Source organism: Vespa velutina, chromosome 1, assembly GCF_912470025.1.
Source record: "Vespa velutina chromosome 1, iVesVel2.1, whole genome shotgun sequence".
In the NCBI taxonomy this organism is placed as follows: Eukaryota; Metazoa; Arthropoda; class Insecta; order Hymenoptera; family Vespidae; genus Vespa; species Vespa velutina.
The window spans coordinates 14,051,396-14,066,395 of record NC_062188.1 but is presented as its reverse complement, the minus strand read 5'-3'; the positions used below and the strand labels follow the sequence as shown (position 1 = coordinate 14,066,395).

At 29.9% G+C, this 15,000-nt stretch overlaps 1 protein-coding gene across 8 annotated transcripts in view; it reads right to left on the bottom strand.

Annotated features, from left to right (window-relative positions):
• LOC124946419 (receptor-type guanylate cyclase Gyc76C-like) overlaps nt 1-15,000 on the bottom strand; it is a 73,886-nt gene that overhangs the window by 47,401 nt on the left and 11,485 nt on the right. For 6 of the 8 annotated variants that reach the window (XM_047487114.1, XM_047487159.1, XM_047487106.1 and 3 more), the window contains exon 2: nt 8,793-8,915. The gene's annotated coding sequence lies outside the window, so the exon portion shown is untranslated. Of the gene's footprint in view, nt 1-8,792; nt 8,916-9,557; nt 9,705-15,000 lie in introns of those variants that run through there. The other 2 variants (XM_047487131.1, XM_047487150.1) reach the window with 2 other exon arrangements.

The window sequence follows — 15,000 nt, the reverse complement described above, 5'->3', positions numbered from 1 at the left end:
CTGTAAATATCGATAGTAAAGATTTTTTTATTAATTCTATAGTTTCTCGAAGCAAAGATCGGACTGGAAACATCGTTGACACGCTGATAGAATTTCTGAAGTTGTAATGTATGGTACACGACGAGCATGATCGAGTAGATGCGTTATATGCGTGCGAGTCTCGCATTATTGCTTCGGGAAAGCATAAATCGCGACATCCTGTCTGATTTTTCTTAATTACTACGCTCGTTCGACGTTTCCGTGCGAATAAATTATTTTTCTTTTTTAACTTCCCGAACGGAACGTTCTAGAAGCTCACGTAGATATTTTTTTTTCTCATTCCAATAGAATTTTATCTGAAAAGAACAAGGTATTTATCGTTTAACAAAAAAAAAAAAATATGTATGCGAAGGAACGCGACTGAATGATTTACATCGGTACGATAGATCATACGACGAACATTAACGATGGCCATTGTTACCTGCGATATGTTCTATGCATAATGCGTCAAACCGACGCATAACGAGTTTAGTGAAGGTAAGCGGAATTTCCTAAACCACATCTTCGCGTGAGTCACGAAACGTAAATACGAACTTTGAAATCGATCTTATCGTTTTTGTTATTACGTTGTCGCTCATAAAAAGAATACGATGCATGGTTTACTTAATTATACAAACTAAAAAAGAAAATAAAATAACTAGCGTGTAACTTATTTATTGCACGCACATTTCTTTTGTTCTTTTTCTTTTCAAATAAACAATTAAAAAGAATTGTTTATACGAAACTATTTTAAGTATAACACATATCCTAAGTAATTTTCTCATATATATATATATGTATATATATATATATATATATATATATATATATATATATATAAATATTTTTTTCTATTTGCATCTTCTTATTTTCTATTTTACATGTCAAAGAATTTTAATTTTCTTCGAATATAAGTTAATCAAGAGCATGTTAAATTTATAAGCCTAATCCTATGGATCATTTTTTTTTTTTTTTTTTTTTTTTTTTTTTTTTTTTTTTTTTTTGTTAAACCATATAACAAAAACCTATCCACAATAGACTTTCCTCTAGAGGCCTTAGACTGCTTTAAATAAAAAAAAAATATTTATTTTCTACTTGCATACATGCTAAAGAATTTTAATTTCCTTTGAATATAAGTAATACGAGTCTATGTTAAATTTGTATGCACCCGAGCCTTAATCTTATGGATCAGTTTATTCTTTTTTCTCACCATATGATAAAAACCTGTCCACAATAGACTTTCCTCCAGACTGCTTTAAATACAAAAAAAAAAAAAAAACATATTTCTTTTCTTTTTCTATTTGTATACATGCTAAAGAATTTTAATTTCCTTCCAAATATAACTTAATCGAGAATATGTTAAATTTGTAAGCTTAAATCTTATGAATCATTTTATTTTTTTTCTTAACCATATAACAAAAACTTGTTCACAATAGACTTCCTTCTAGAGGCCTTAGAGACTGCTTCAAAGATCGTATCATATCTCATTAAAAAACAAAACAGAATAAAATAAAACAAAACAAAACAAAAAATGAAACACGAGGATGTTTGCTGTTTCCTGAAACGATTTTAAGATATAGTAAAAGAAACATGATTAACAAAAGCAATCAACAAGGAAATTTTTTTTCTCATTCATACGACATCGATGCTATTGTGTTCTCTCTCCTAGAGGAAGTCGTTCTCCGATTCAACAACGTTTATGCTTCCCTCGAAGTCAAACAGGATGTTCCATGTGTGTGTATATATATATATATATATACATATATATACACACACACATACATATACATATATATATTTATGTATTTATAGTGGGATATATATAGAGAGAGAGAGAGAGAGAGAGAGAGAGAGAGAGAGAGAGAGAGAGAGAGAGAAAGAGGTATATACACGAGAATATCCGATCTCTACAGGGACCATTTTTCTTCGTTCCCTTCAATTAACTCACGCCGGCCGGCGCCAGAATCTCTTTGGACCACGTCCCACGATAATATACGCCGATTCGCTCGATGAACGCGTCGATTTTGCGATAAACCGAACGTCCGAATATAAACATTCTCCTTTACTTCCTCCGGATTTCGTTTGGCTACCAGCCAATCGAAATCAACTTTACGAAATTATTTACCTCTAGTTAACGAGGTGATAGTACTTACATACACAGGCACAGATATATGCGTATGTATGCATATACATACATATAACGAAAATACGTAAGTACTTACGTATTTCGATTTTCTTACGATTTCGAGGTATTCGACCGATCTTCGGACTATTCGAGATGTTATCTTGATGTACATATATAAACGTTGGGTATGAGATCGACAAGATGCGAGTACAGTTATATCGTTCTCTACGATCGTTGTACGTACTATAGATCAAGCGACAGGATGGTCTATCGTCGATCATAAATCATGATCATTATTTTATACCGAATGACTTTACGTCGTAAAATTACAAATTCCCATGAATCCTATGTGCTTCCTACTTTCTGCCTTTCAATGATAAACGACGGAAATTTCATGCCATTAGAATATGTGCAAAGGTCAAAAAAGTTAAAATAAAATATAAATGATCATAGCATCGTAATCGATGATGAACTATTCTCTCTCTCTCTCTCTCTCTCTCTCTCTCTCTCTCTCTCTTTCTTTCTTTCTTTCTCATGACTTCGTTCTGGAATAAAATTGTAGTTTCTATTTATGCGTCTCTCTCTTTCTCCTTTCAACAAAGAAAATCTATCGTGTGATCGAGAATGAAATATCTGTTGAGAGGAGGTGTGTACAAGCGCGTTAATAAGTGCCATTAATTACGCGCGTCGTAGCACGTAAATGAACGTGAAATCGATGATGCGTTTAACAGGTGATCGAAAATTATGGAGTAATGTGCCGTAAACATTATTAAAGCTATATGAAACATTCCAATATGGGCTACTTGTTGGCCGACGGTAAGAAAAATTATACTTTCTAAATGTTTCCACCATATTTTCTATAATCTATTAACACTTAAAGTAGAATTAAATGTTGATGTTACCGTTTAAGAAATATGTTGGACGTTCAATTTTATCTATCCTAAATATTGAAACGATCTAATAATAATAAAAAGACAATGATTAAAAATTTGTGAAATTTCAAAAGTTCTTCGTTCGTGACCTTAAATATTTATTGTCCTTGAAGTTTTTTTTTTACTTTTATTTAGATAAACAATAAAAATTGCAACGATATTCATATTGATTGATGAAAATATGATACACTATATATTTCTCGTTGTTTTTATTCTATAATATCGAATAATATATATATATATATACATATATATATATATTAGATTTTTTATACCGAATAAAAAATAAATAAAATTTAATAAGTCAATGAATCAGATCAAATGGTTAATAAAATTATATTCTTTGTCTTAGAAAATAGAAATAGTCGAGGAAAGAGATAAGGAAAAAGAAAAAGAGAAGAAAGAGAAGAAAAAAGTAAAAGAGATAAAATGAAACGAAATGAAGAGATAAATAAGTAAATAAATAAAATAAAAAAGGAAAAAAAAAAAAAAAAAGAAAGAAAGAAAGTAAGAAATAAGAAAGATTCATCGCGCGACTACCGTTTCTTTGGAAAATGAAACTTATGATCGCGGAAAAGGCTCGGCTTACGGAATATTTTTACACCGACGATGAAAGAAATAACGATCATTTATTCCGACACATAGAATTTCTAATTTCACTTGCTTGACTCGGCCGTAATTCATGTTACTTGTTACGTAACTATGCGTAAATCATAAGTTTTCTCTCTCTTTCTCTCACTCACACGCCTGAGAATATTTAAATGATCCGCCAAGTTTCCGACCACTTCGAGAGCATGTGTTCAAGTCGATCGCGACTACCGACACACGACGTTGCGGTTTACGATTGGGACTGGGAAATAGTCGACCGCGTTATAATGTTACATAGATGAATGTAATACGATATACTATGCGCCATCGGGAGCAACAGTAGTTGAAAACCGATAAAAAAAGGAAAAAAAAAAAAAAAAAAAAAAAAAAAAAAAAAAAAAAGAAAAAAAAGGAAAAAAAAAAACAAGAAAGGAAAAAATGAAGAATAAAAAGAAAAAACCAAAGAAAAGAAAAAAAATGAATAGATATAATGCGGTGAAAATGACGTTGTGCTGCCTAGTGGGAGAAGAACAGAGAGGAATAGGAGGGTGAGAAATAGGCGGAAGAGAAGGGGATGAGGCTCAAATATCCAATAGTTCTGATAAATAAAGACAGAGATCTTTGTCATCGATTAACTGTTAAGAAAAAAAAAAAAAAAAAAGAAAAAAAAGATGATAAAAAGAGAACGATTTTCATTCCGACCTGTACTAACTGAGCTTGTTGTAAAAAAAAAAAAAAAAAAAAAAAAAAGGAAAAAAGAGGAAAGAATGAAAAAAAGAAAAAGGAAAAAAAAAGAAAGAAAAAAAAGAAAAAACTACTATATCCAAGTGTTCAATTTTTGATCGGTCTATCAAACAACTTGAGACTACAAAATGATGATATCCATGATAATGATCGGACATTCTGACGAAAGATACGGCCCAATTGAGAGCCACTGTCGTGACGTTTTTCTAATGCACGTGATGTAAACGTCTATTTCGGTACTTCTAGGCCAGTAATGTGAGCGTTCTCTATACATAAGCACAATTAAGAGCAACGAATGGTGGCGAATTTCAATTGTTAGAATCACAGACCGGTCTCTGCCACTATGTATACGTAGTACTATTCCTTTCCCCTTCTTCATTTCTTATTTTATCTTCTTTTTTTTTTTCTTCTTCTTCTTCTTCTTCTTCACCGACGATGAACACTAATTTAGTAACAATGACACTTATTAGCCAGGACTGTAAGTATAAAAAGATGCTCCTCGTTAAATACGTCGGAACGATGCGCGAAAGAGAATACTAGTCATTAAGATCATTCCTAAACTCATTCAGCTTTAATCGACAACAAATGAGAGAAATGATATATTATCGAACTCGACTGGGACGTTTTATAATAATGCTTCACTATTCGTGATCATACTCAAAGCGAGATATGATAACAAATTGTATCTATCGTATACGTCCGTCTATCCTATTTTCTATATTTCGAACATTTCTTAGAAAATATAAACGATTCTAAGGATTGCATTGCTTTCTAGATCGCTCGAGAGAGAATAATCGTACGATTATGTTCGAAGAAAATAAATGCTAGTATCGTATCACTGACTTGTTTTCTCTTATGTTTTCATATATTTTTTTTCCTTCTTTCTTTGTGTTTTTTTTCCTTCTTTTTTCTTAATAGTTTAAACGCATGTGATAGCAGAATTACAAGATTCCTAGTGTATTAACATTAAACAATGTAGCTGTTTGTTAAATTTCATAAAAAGCATTATATAATAAATATTATATATATATATATATATATATATATATATATATATATATATATTATACAATAAAAAATGTTCTACGTATAATTGTTACTAATGTTCATTAATTTTCTTCGTTCTTCTTTTTTCTCTTAGTTTTTTAGTTTTTAAAAGTTTTACCGATAATATCTACAATATATAAGTGTTTACATTTAAAACGCGATAAATGAAAAGTCATGAAATTCCAAAAATTTTACGACCTTTTAACAAGCACGAAATAGTAATCATTGCGGAACTTACGTAATCGGATACGCAAGAGGATCAAAATTATATGATGACAATGCTATACGCAGCGAGAAAATATTACCGTCGGCCGGATTCTCGATGCCGTAATTCGACTACGACTATGAGGAATTATTTTGTCGGCTTTGCGTTCCGTCATTTTTGTTTTCTGAAAACGTTATTCGCTGTCGTAAATCTAAATTATTTTTACGTCAGCTTTAATGTTACGCGATTCGTTACTCGCGAACGATCGAACGATTTTTATAACGACTTAAGTAAAGTTGCTCGATTTAGAGAAACGAAAAATAGAAAAAGAAAAAGAAGAGAAGGAGAGAACGATAAGACACCAATAAGAGGCCAATAAAAATTTCTAAATTTAAATTAAAAACTTCGATGGATTCCAATGATCGTCGAAGAAATTTATTCTAATTTGTTTTTCACTTATCGTCCATATTATTTCCTAAGGAATTTTATTTAAATGAATTTTCCAATCTACACACATTAATCTCATCTTATCATTATTAATTAATATATATATATATATATTTTTTTATTATCAAACAGAAGAGATATAGAAAAGGATTATTTATTATTACATCCTTCGAACGAAATATATTGTATTATTAATCTGTTTAATATTCAACACGATTATTAGAAAGAAGAACGTACGAATTTGATTGTTATTGCAAGTAAAGAAGAAACGTTTCCTTGTCGGAACTTCCTTTTTTTCGCGAGTCATTGTCATTCCGTTCCCGAACGAGCCATCCATCAGAGTTCACAGCGTGGGCGCTTAGGGGTCTCTAATTTAAGAAACGTCAAGTGACCGAGCTGATACCTGAATTAGTACTCGTGGGAGTCGACTCATACAATGTATCGTTCCGAGCGGTTAAACAATTTATCCTTATAATGTTATCCTCATCGTATATGTATCTAGACGTATGTATGTACATATACACAAATACGCACACACAAACATTCTGTGACTTGTACGAGGTCAATAGAAATTCAATGCTAACGAATGATAAAAAAAACGGATGATTTTAATACGCATTTTCTTTTCTTATTACGTTACTCTATTTTTATAATCAAGTATAACGTTATTATCAATAAGGATCGTCTGAAATATTTCAAAAGAAAAATTATATTTTTCTAAATGAAAATTATTAAATCGTTCCTTTTTTTTCTTCTTTCCTTTTCTATGTCCTTTTTTTCTTTTCACGAAATAAGATACATTTCATATAATTTATATCTACGATAGATTGGTCAAATGTTATCGTAGAGATTCATCATTAATCAATAATTATAATTTAACCCTCTATGGACCGAATTTTTGTTTTAAATCCAAAAAAATTGGGGGAACGAAAAATCAGCAATTATAAACTTATATATGCAAATGAAAAAAAAAATTTCCGTTTAAACAATTGGTTGTCTTGACAACGTTATAGAATTAAAATTTATGCGCCATCTCATGAAAAAAGCTATAATTATTTGGTAAAATTTCGATAAATTAAAATGTGACCTGAAAGTTATACGGGCCCATAGAGGGTTAAGAATAATTTATGTACTTGTACTATACGAAGTATATTCATTAGAAATACTTCAAAAAAAAAAAAAAAGAAAAAAAAAATTATAATAATTATCGTTGTCATATTTCATTGTCGACGATAGTAAGAATACAGATTAAAAAAAGAAAAAGAAAGAAGAAGAAAAAAAAAGAAAAGAAAAAAAAAGAGGAAAAAAGAAAATTATTATATATTCTCACTTAACGAACTTGTTTCACGGGCTATAAAATCAATGAAAAATTCTGTAAAATTCGAGAAATGTTCAGTTTAAATTCACGAGTCATGATATTCAACGAGATACTGAATATTAGCTCTCTTTTCTGAAGTTGATCATTAGATTCATTCGCGCGAAAATATCGAGTCTGTTCGCGCACGTAAGCGCGCGCGTGCGCACTTCGTTCGTGGTTTTTCATCGAGCTAGTTTTATGCGACGTAGAGACCGTAATATCTGAATATTATGTTCTTCTCTCGTTCTTTGTATATTCATCATATCCACGTCACGATTGCACTCCTTTACAACTGAGTGAATATGTATGTGTGTGCGTATGAGAGAGAAAGAAAGAAAAAAAGAAAGAGAGAGAGAGAGAGAGAGAGAAAGGAAGAGAAAGAGAGAAAGAGAGAAAGGAAGAGAGAGAGAGAGAGAAAGAGAGAGAAAGAGTAAAGACGGAAAAAAATAGAGGAAATCGGACGTGTATACAGTTTCATGGCGGACGTGGTCCGAGATAACTCGTTAAAATAGTACTGCAATACTCGCCGATAAGACGTATTTATAACATAGTTTGTTTGAGCACGACAACCAGCTTGTCTTTTTCGCGAGTGATATATATATATATATATATATATATATATATATATGTATGTATCGTTCGGATACATATATTTAAATTATTATGTACAATTCTGAACAATAGATATTTTATAAATAAATATCTAGATGTATAAGTATTTATTTAAAAAGATAAATTAATTTGTTTAATAATAAATTTTACATTTCCACATATGTATATTGATTTACAATTATATAAAAAATATTTATTTTCCAAATACCCAATTATCCTGAATTATATTAATTTATAATGTGCATATATATGTATATATGTATCTATGTATATTTATCGAATAAATAATATATATTTAAAATATTTATTAACCTGAATCATATGAAATTTTAACGAAGAATATCTATACAGAACGAATCACCTTGAAACACATCACTATGGAATATCTTTCATAATTTTTGTAAATTAGAAGAAAGAAAAAAATTTGAACACTTACTAAAAAAATATATTAATCGTCGCATTATAATTTACTTAATAAATAATTTTCACTCAAAACAAGTCTCTCATCATTGAATCTATTTTTAATAGTTAATTAAATCAATTAAAATAACTTTAATGAATTCCTAATACATATAATATAGATATATGTATGTATGTGTATATATACATATACACACACACACACATATATATATATATATATATATATATATATGTATGAATATAATGAATTAAGGAGTTTGTTTATGATTGATCGATTCTGGATTTAATCTTTACCTAAACAACATGGCAAAGTGGCCTCAGCAGGAAGATAGCCGATGTCTCAACGCTATTTTGTTTTCATACTGCTGCCAATTCGTACTCTTCACGGTTTCAGCCTGAACTGCTGCTAACGGCCACCTGAAATCAAAATCGACAACGTTATACATTGAGTAAGAAGAAAATCATTAGTACGTGTATTAGAGTGTGAAAGATAAAGTATCTTTAAATATTAAATATTTTCGTAATAGGGAACTATAAATTTATATCGATGCATACATGAAAATATAAATGTCTGTCAAACGATATTATATAATTTTTATATGTTCATAGAAAGAGAGAAAAAAGGCTGATAATTTCTTGGAAAACTAAAAGAAAAATTGAACCGATCCAATATCCGCCTTTGACATTGATCGCATTAAGAGTTTTAAACAAAATCTATAGATAAAATCGTTCGATACGTTATATATCAGATAATCAACGGAATAACACGAAAGAAGAAATGATATATGCGAAAAAATATAAAAATATTGTAAAATAAATGTACAAATAAAATTAATCGATTATCGTAAGAATATCGAAAGAACGATCTAAATTCATTGCTATCGAAAAAAGTTCATACACATTTTTTAACGATAAGATTACTTTTTTATACACGTTACACACGTAAGTGTTTCTTTTTTTAGTATCTGACGAATACAAAAAAAAAAAAAAAAAAAAAAAAAAAAAAAAAAAAAAATTCACGGAAGGAAACGTACGTAAGCCAATCGTTTATAACTTTACCATACATCTAAAGGTGTTTCTCATTTTTACATGAAAACAAACACCTGTTGGCACGTGTCACGTCCGTCAAAGCTCGATCATGCCTAGTCACTCCCATAAAACGTAATTACATCAATTAAAGCGACACTCATGGATTTCTAATCGCGTTCGAGCTCGGACCACACCAGTCTTGGATTATGTCAGCTGTAGTTGGCATGCCGACGATTTTAATCGATTCTCTTTCTCTTTCTCTCCCTCCCTCTCTCTTTCTCTTTTCATAAGAACATAGAAACTTTAAAATTTTCAGAAATTTGATATCTTTCGAATTAATATAATCGCAATCATATCACTCTATTATTCCTTAAATATATGCGATTGTGAAATTGTAATATATTAATAAATTTAATACAATTCAATGTGCGGACATTTAAATAAACTTCATAAAAGAAACGATGATGATGATAATATAATTTTTTTCTTTTTCATTCCCCTTATTTATTTATCTAAGTTATTGTAATATTTTTTTTTTTTAACATTTACAAATATAATATGATATATTATACGATCACATACTTTTTAAATATACGAGTACACATCCTATAAATACATTGAATGGATCAACAGTTAATTTGTTACAAGTCAATGTTTGAGTGAAAATATTAAAAAAGAAAGAATAAAAGAAAACAAATTAACAAAAAAGAAAAAGAAAAACCAAGAATTACTAGTAATATATTTAAGAAGCAACTTTTCGATCTCGTTTAATTCCATCTGTCCTCCCCCATTCGTATTCTTCTCTTTGAAAGAACGATCGCCCTTTAATTACGTAGCCGCCTCGGTGGAGCGATAAAAATGCGAGTTACGAGTTCGATTATAAACGGAAGGAAGGAAAAGGGGTAAGAATAAAAAGAGCATAAGGATCAGATTTATCTCGCGAGTATCTCGTTTCAGCCGTCAAAGGTAATAAGCTGTTGTCTCTCTACGCTCGTTACCGTAATGGAAGACTTATCGGATCTTACTCGTGTAAATAAGGCACACGAGTTTCCGTGAAATGCTTCCGTTTTTCTTATTATATTCTTTTTTTTATTTATCAAAGAGATTTCAGTTATTCGTTGTATCGTTGTCGAGTTAAAAAAAAATAAATAAATAAATAATAATAATAATAACAATAAAATAAATAAATAAATAAATAGAAAAGAACGTAATAAATGAATTTTTTTTTTTCCTATTAAAAATGATACACTGTTATTATCTGTAATATTATTACCGAATATAATTAGATCGTTGAAAAAATTTCTAGATTTTTAATAAAAATTCATTACAAAAAATATGTTCAAATGAAATCTCTAATATATTGTTAATTCCTTATTCCTGTAGTATAATTATATACATTTATATATACATTATCGACGTGAAAAAAAAAAAAAAAAGAAAAAAATATTTATATTTGAGAATATTTAATATTGAAAATTGAAAATTGTTTGAACGTACCGATATATCTACTTATATATTATACATACGAGATTACGTTAAACAATTGTAATAAAATTCTCTTAAAACTTCACGTATGTGAAGTTAATAAAATAAATAAATAAATAACTGAATAAATAAATAAATAAATAAATAAATAAATAAAAACGTATCAAACATTAAATTTACATTTTCTCAAGAACTTCGCCTCTACAACCAACGATAATACCTCGCACAAGCAAGGGCCACTGCAAAATAGTTGCCGCTGGCAGAAACTGTTCGATCCTTTCTCTCCGTTCTCACGTGTTCATTTCTTTTTTCTATTTCTTTTTTTTTTCCTTTTTTTATTTTTTTCAAGCGTTTTTCACACGCGATTTCTGAATGAACGAGCCAAACTACTCTACAACTACTACGTAGCCAACATAGTATTCAAGCACACGATGAGAGAAGAAGACACGACAGAAAACATTCGAGTCGATTAGTTGATAAGCGCTTCGGGCAAAGAAGAGACTTTTATTTTTTTTTTTTTTTTTTTTTTTTTTTTTTTCCTTTACACTTATCCACATACATATCCACGTGTATATTTTTATATGTGTATGTATGTATGTGTAAGATGTAAGGGAACACCCACGTAGATTCAAAGGAATGGCTCCAAGGAGAAAAGGGCGTGGATGATTTTACTATCCTTAAACAGGATGCATCCGAATAAAACAAAGAGAGAAAGAAAAATAGATCGTGAAGTGGTCACAAAGGACACAAATAATTTTCTATATAAGGTATACGAATAGTATATAATAGATATAGTATAATACTAGTAGTAGTAGTAGATAATAGTAGTAGCTAAGAGGACGAAGGTAAGCAGCTGTAGGACCGGTAGGTTTGGTTTGCTTCGAGTTTGTTACGAGCAGGTCGATTGACCACTTTTTTTTCCTTTCCTTCTTTTTTTTTTTTTTGTTTTCTATGATGTTTTCTCTCTCTCTCTCTCTCTCTCTCTCTCTCTCTCTCTCTCTCTCTCTCTTTATTCCTTTATAATCCAAATTTTTCTTCGCGTTTAAACAAAAAAAAAAAAAAAAGAAAAGAATTATAAATATAACACACACAAGTAAAATTTATAACTCACTATAAATTATAGTATTAACCTTAAGACGTGAACTAATAATTTTATTAGAGAGAAAAAAAAAAAAATAAGAAGCTAATAAAATAATATATATGATCGAGATAATTTCAAAAGTTACATAGCGTTACAAAGAGTTATCCCGAATAACGATTTAGATCTAAATTTTTTTTTATTTTTTCTCATTTTTTTTTTTTTTTTTTTTTTTTTTTTGAAACGTTACGTTGTTTTATCTTTGCCGTGTCACTTTCGTTCAAAATTACTATCTCAAATCGAAAATTAATTCAAATCGTTAACGATGATATAAATGTTACAAATTAAGATCGAAGAAAATTTACAAAATCTTCCGTCGCACAATTATTATTATCTTTTTGTCTATCATTCTAACGATATCAAAGAACGTTTCTATGATCGCATAGAAGCACGTTAATAAGAAACCACTATGTATACGTTGGAATCTCCGCCATCAGGGACAATGCTTATTATTATATTACGTCATTGCGTAATCGACGTTTATGACGACTTTATGGAACTGGCCTCGTATGTATATTCCGAGTGTATAAGAGAGAGAGAGAGAGAGAGAGAGAGAGAGAGAAATTCTACACGTGTGCGCTCATACATCCACTTTCCTACACACATACATACATACTTACACATATAAACAAACGTATATTAAAAAATACTATACTCATTCGAGAGTCACGTGTGTCATCTCTTCAATGAAATCGGGATAAATCGGTAAATATCGGGACTCTTCGGTTAGAATTCTCTTGGCAGACACGCTGGCAGCATAGAACATATTTCCTACTCGTTTTTATATGTATATATAGTGAACACTTTTATCCATGAAAGACTTAAGTACCTATGTATATATGTATATATATATATATATATATATATATATATATATATAAGTGCATTACATACACTCGTATGACACGAAGAAGATACATTAGAATGTCTGGTTGGACTGGTGGATAAGTTGCGATGAGCACATCGACTTTGCACTTCCGATTGTTAATCCTTTTAGATGAATATATGTATTTATTTATATTTACAATTACAATCGTACGTTTTGTTATAATTAATGACTTTCCATTTGATTTTCACACTTGATCGTTATAAGTTTATCGTTAAATATGTTTATTTATTTATCTTTTTCCTTTTTCTTTTTTTTTTCAAAATAATCTCGAACTAAAAAAGTATAGTTTTCGAATAATTTTATCGTTAAACTTTTACGATAGATATAATTTGATTCTGCGAAATTAATTGGAAAAATGTTCGATCGATAAATATGAGTATACGATGATATTTATTTTAATTAAAAATGAAATACTATTAATAAAGATAGTAACGGTTAAATAAATTAATTAATTAAAATTAATAAGATCAACTAATGAATTGTTACGAATCAAAGTTATAATTGTCAGATGAATACCAATTGTAATACATACATACATATATAAATAAAATTAAAAGGAAATTTGTTCAATGAAATTTTTTATTTGTTAAAATTTAAATTGGATAATATTGAGCGACAAATAGAACAATTAAGGAAAGATTCTTTTTTAACAGAAAGAAAATAGTTAATTAGAGCACGTACGGTAGTGTTAACGTAAATTTCTTAAGCCCGTTAATAAAACATTCTCGAATCGAGCGCAGTAGTGGGTTTTACGTAATTGCGTGTACTCATCGTGAAACTTGATTTTCTCATTAGCAGGAGCACGTCAACTATCACGTACGTACTTGAATTATCGTTTCTGTCAACCGAGGCACCAAGGTTTATCTTTATGAAACATTATCATCTCGTCCTTTCATTTAACTTTTTCTCTATACAAAGGACGATTAATGGATTCATAAAAATTTTCAAATGTTTATAAATACTGTTTAAACAATATCGTTAATTGACTAATTAAAGAATATGACCTGTGAAATGTTTCCATCGAAAATATATATATATATATATTTTTTTTTTTTTTTTGATTCTTCGCGACAATCTTTAATACTTTTTCTTGTTCGGCTTTTTTTTCTTTTTTTATTTAATTTCGACGATCGTACCGTGAAGATAATAAATCTTCCTTTTTCGTAATATTCTAAGTAATCAATGACGTTTTTCTTTTTTCCTTTTTCCCGTTCGATCGATCTTCTGTTGAAAATAATTTATCATTTATCATACTTTCTTTTTCATCAGAGTTTTATACATTTTTTCTCGCTCTTTCCTCAGAACGATTAAATACCTTTAATTTCAATATCATTACCAAGATAAAAATATCTATCTATCTATATATCTATCTATGCATCTATTTATCTATCTATCTATCTATCTATTTATAAATCTTTTTTTCTTCTCTTATTCACAATTCTTAGTTTTCCTCTCGATCCTTTCTCTAACCGAGCTCGTTTCTCTCTTACTCGCGAATGGCACAAAGTGCCGTAATATTCTATCGTGATGGGGTTATTTTCGTCGTCGTTCTCCTCCGCAAGGAGCGGACAAAGATATGAAAAAGAAAAGAAGAGAGCAAACCGCCGAGGATTCGCGTGAGTTTCGCTCTCATTGTATTGTCTTTCTCTTTCTTGTTACATCCTACACACATACACACATACACACACGTGAGTATATATCTGTTTTTCTTTTTCTCACACATCCTTATGGCCAAAGGAATAACTGGATTTCCAGGGTAGGAAGGCGATCGGTCGAGAATATGCACGTTTTGCACTTCTCTTTTCTTTTCGAGGAGCTTCACAATATTCTCTCTCTCTCTCTCTCTCTCTCTCTCTCTCTCTCTCTCTCTTTCGTACAAACCTACGTAAGATTCTTTCTTTCTCTTTCAGCCTCCGGCCGGTACTTTGAATCGCTTCGGTACTTCGTTTCGCAAACGAGAA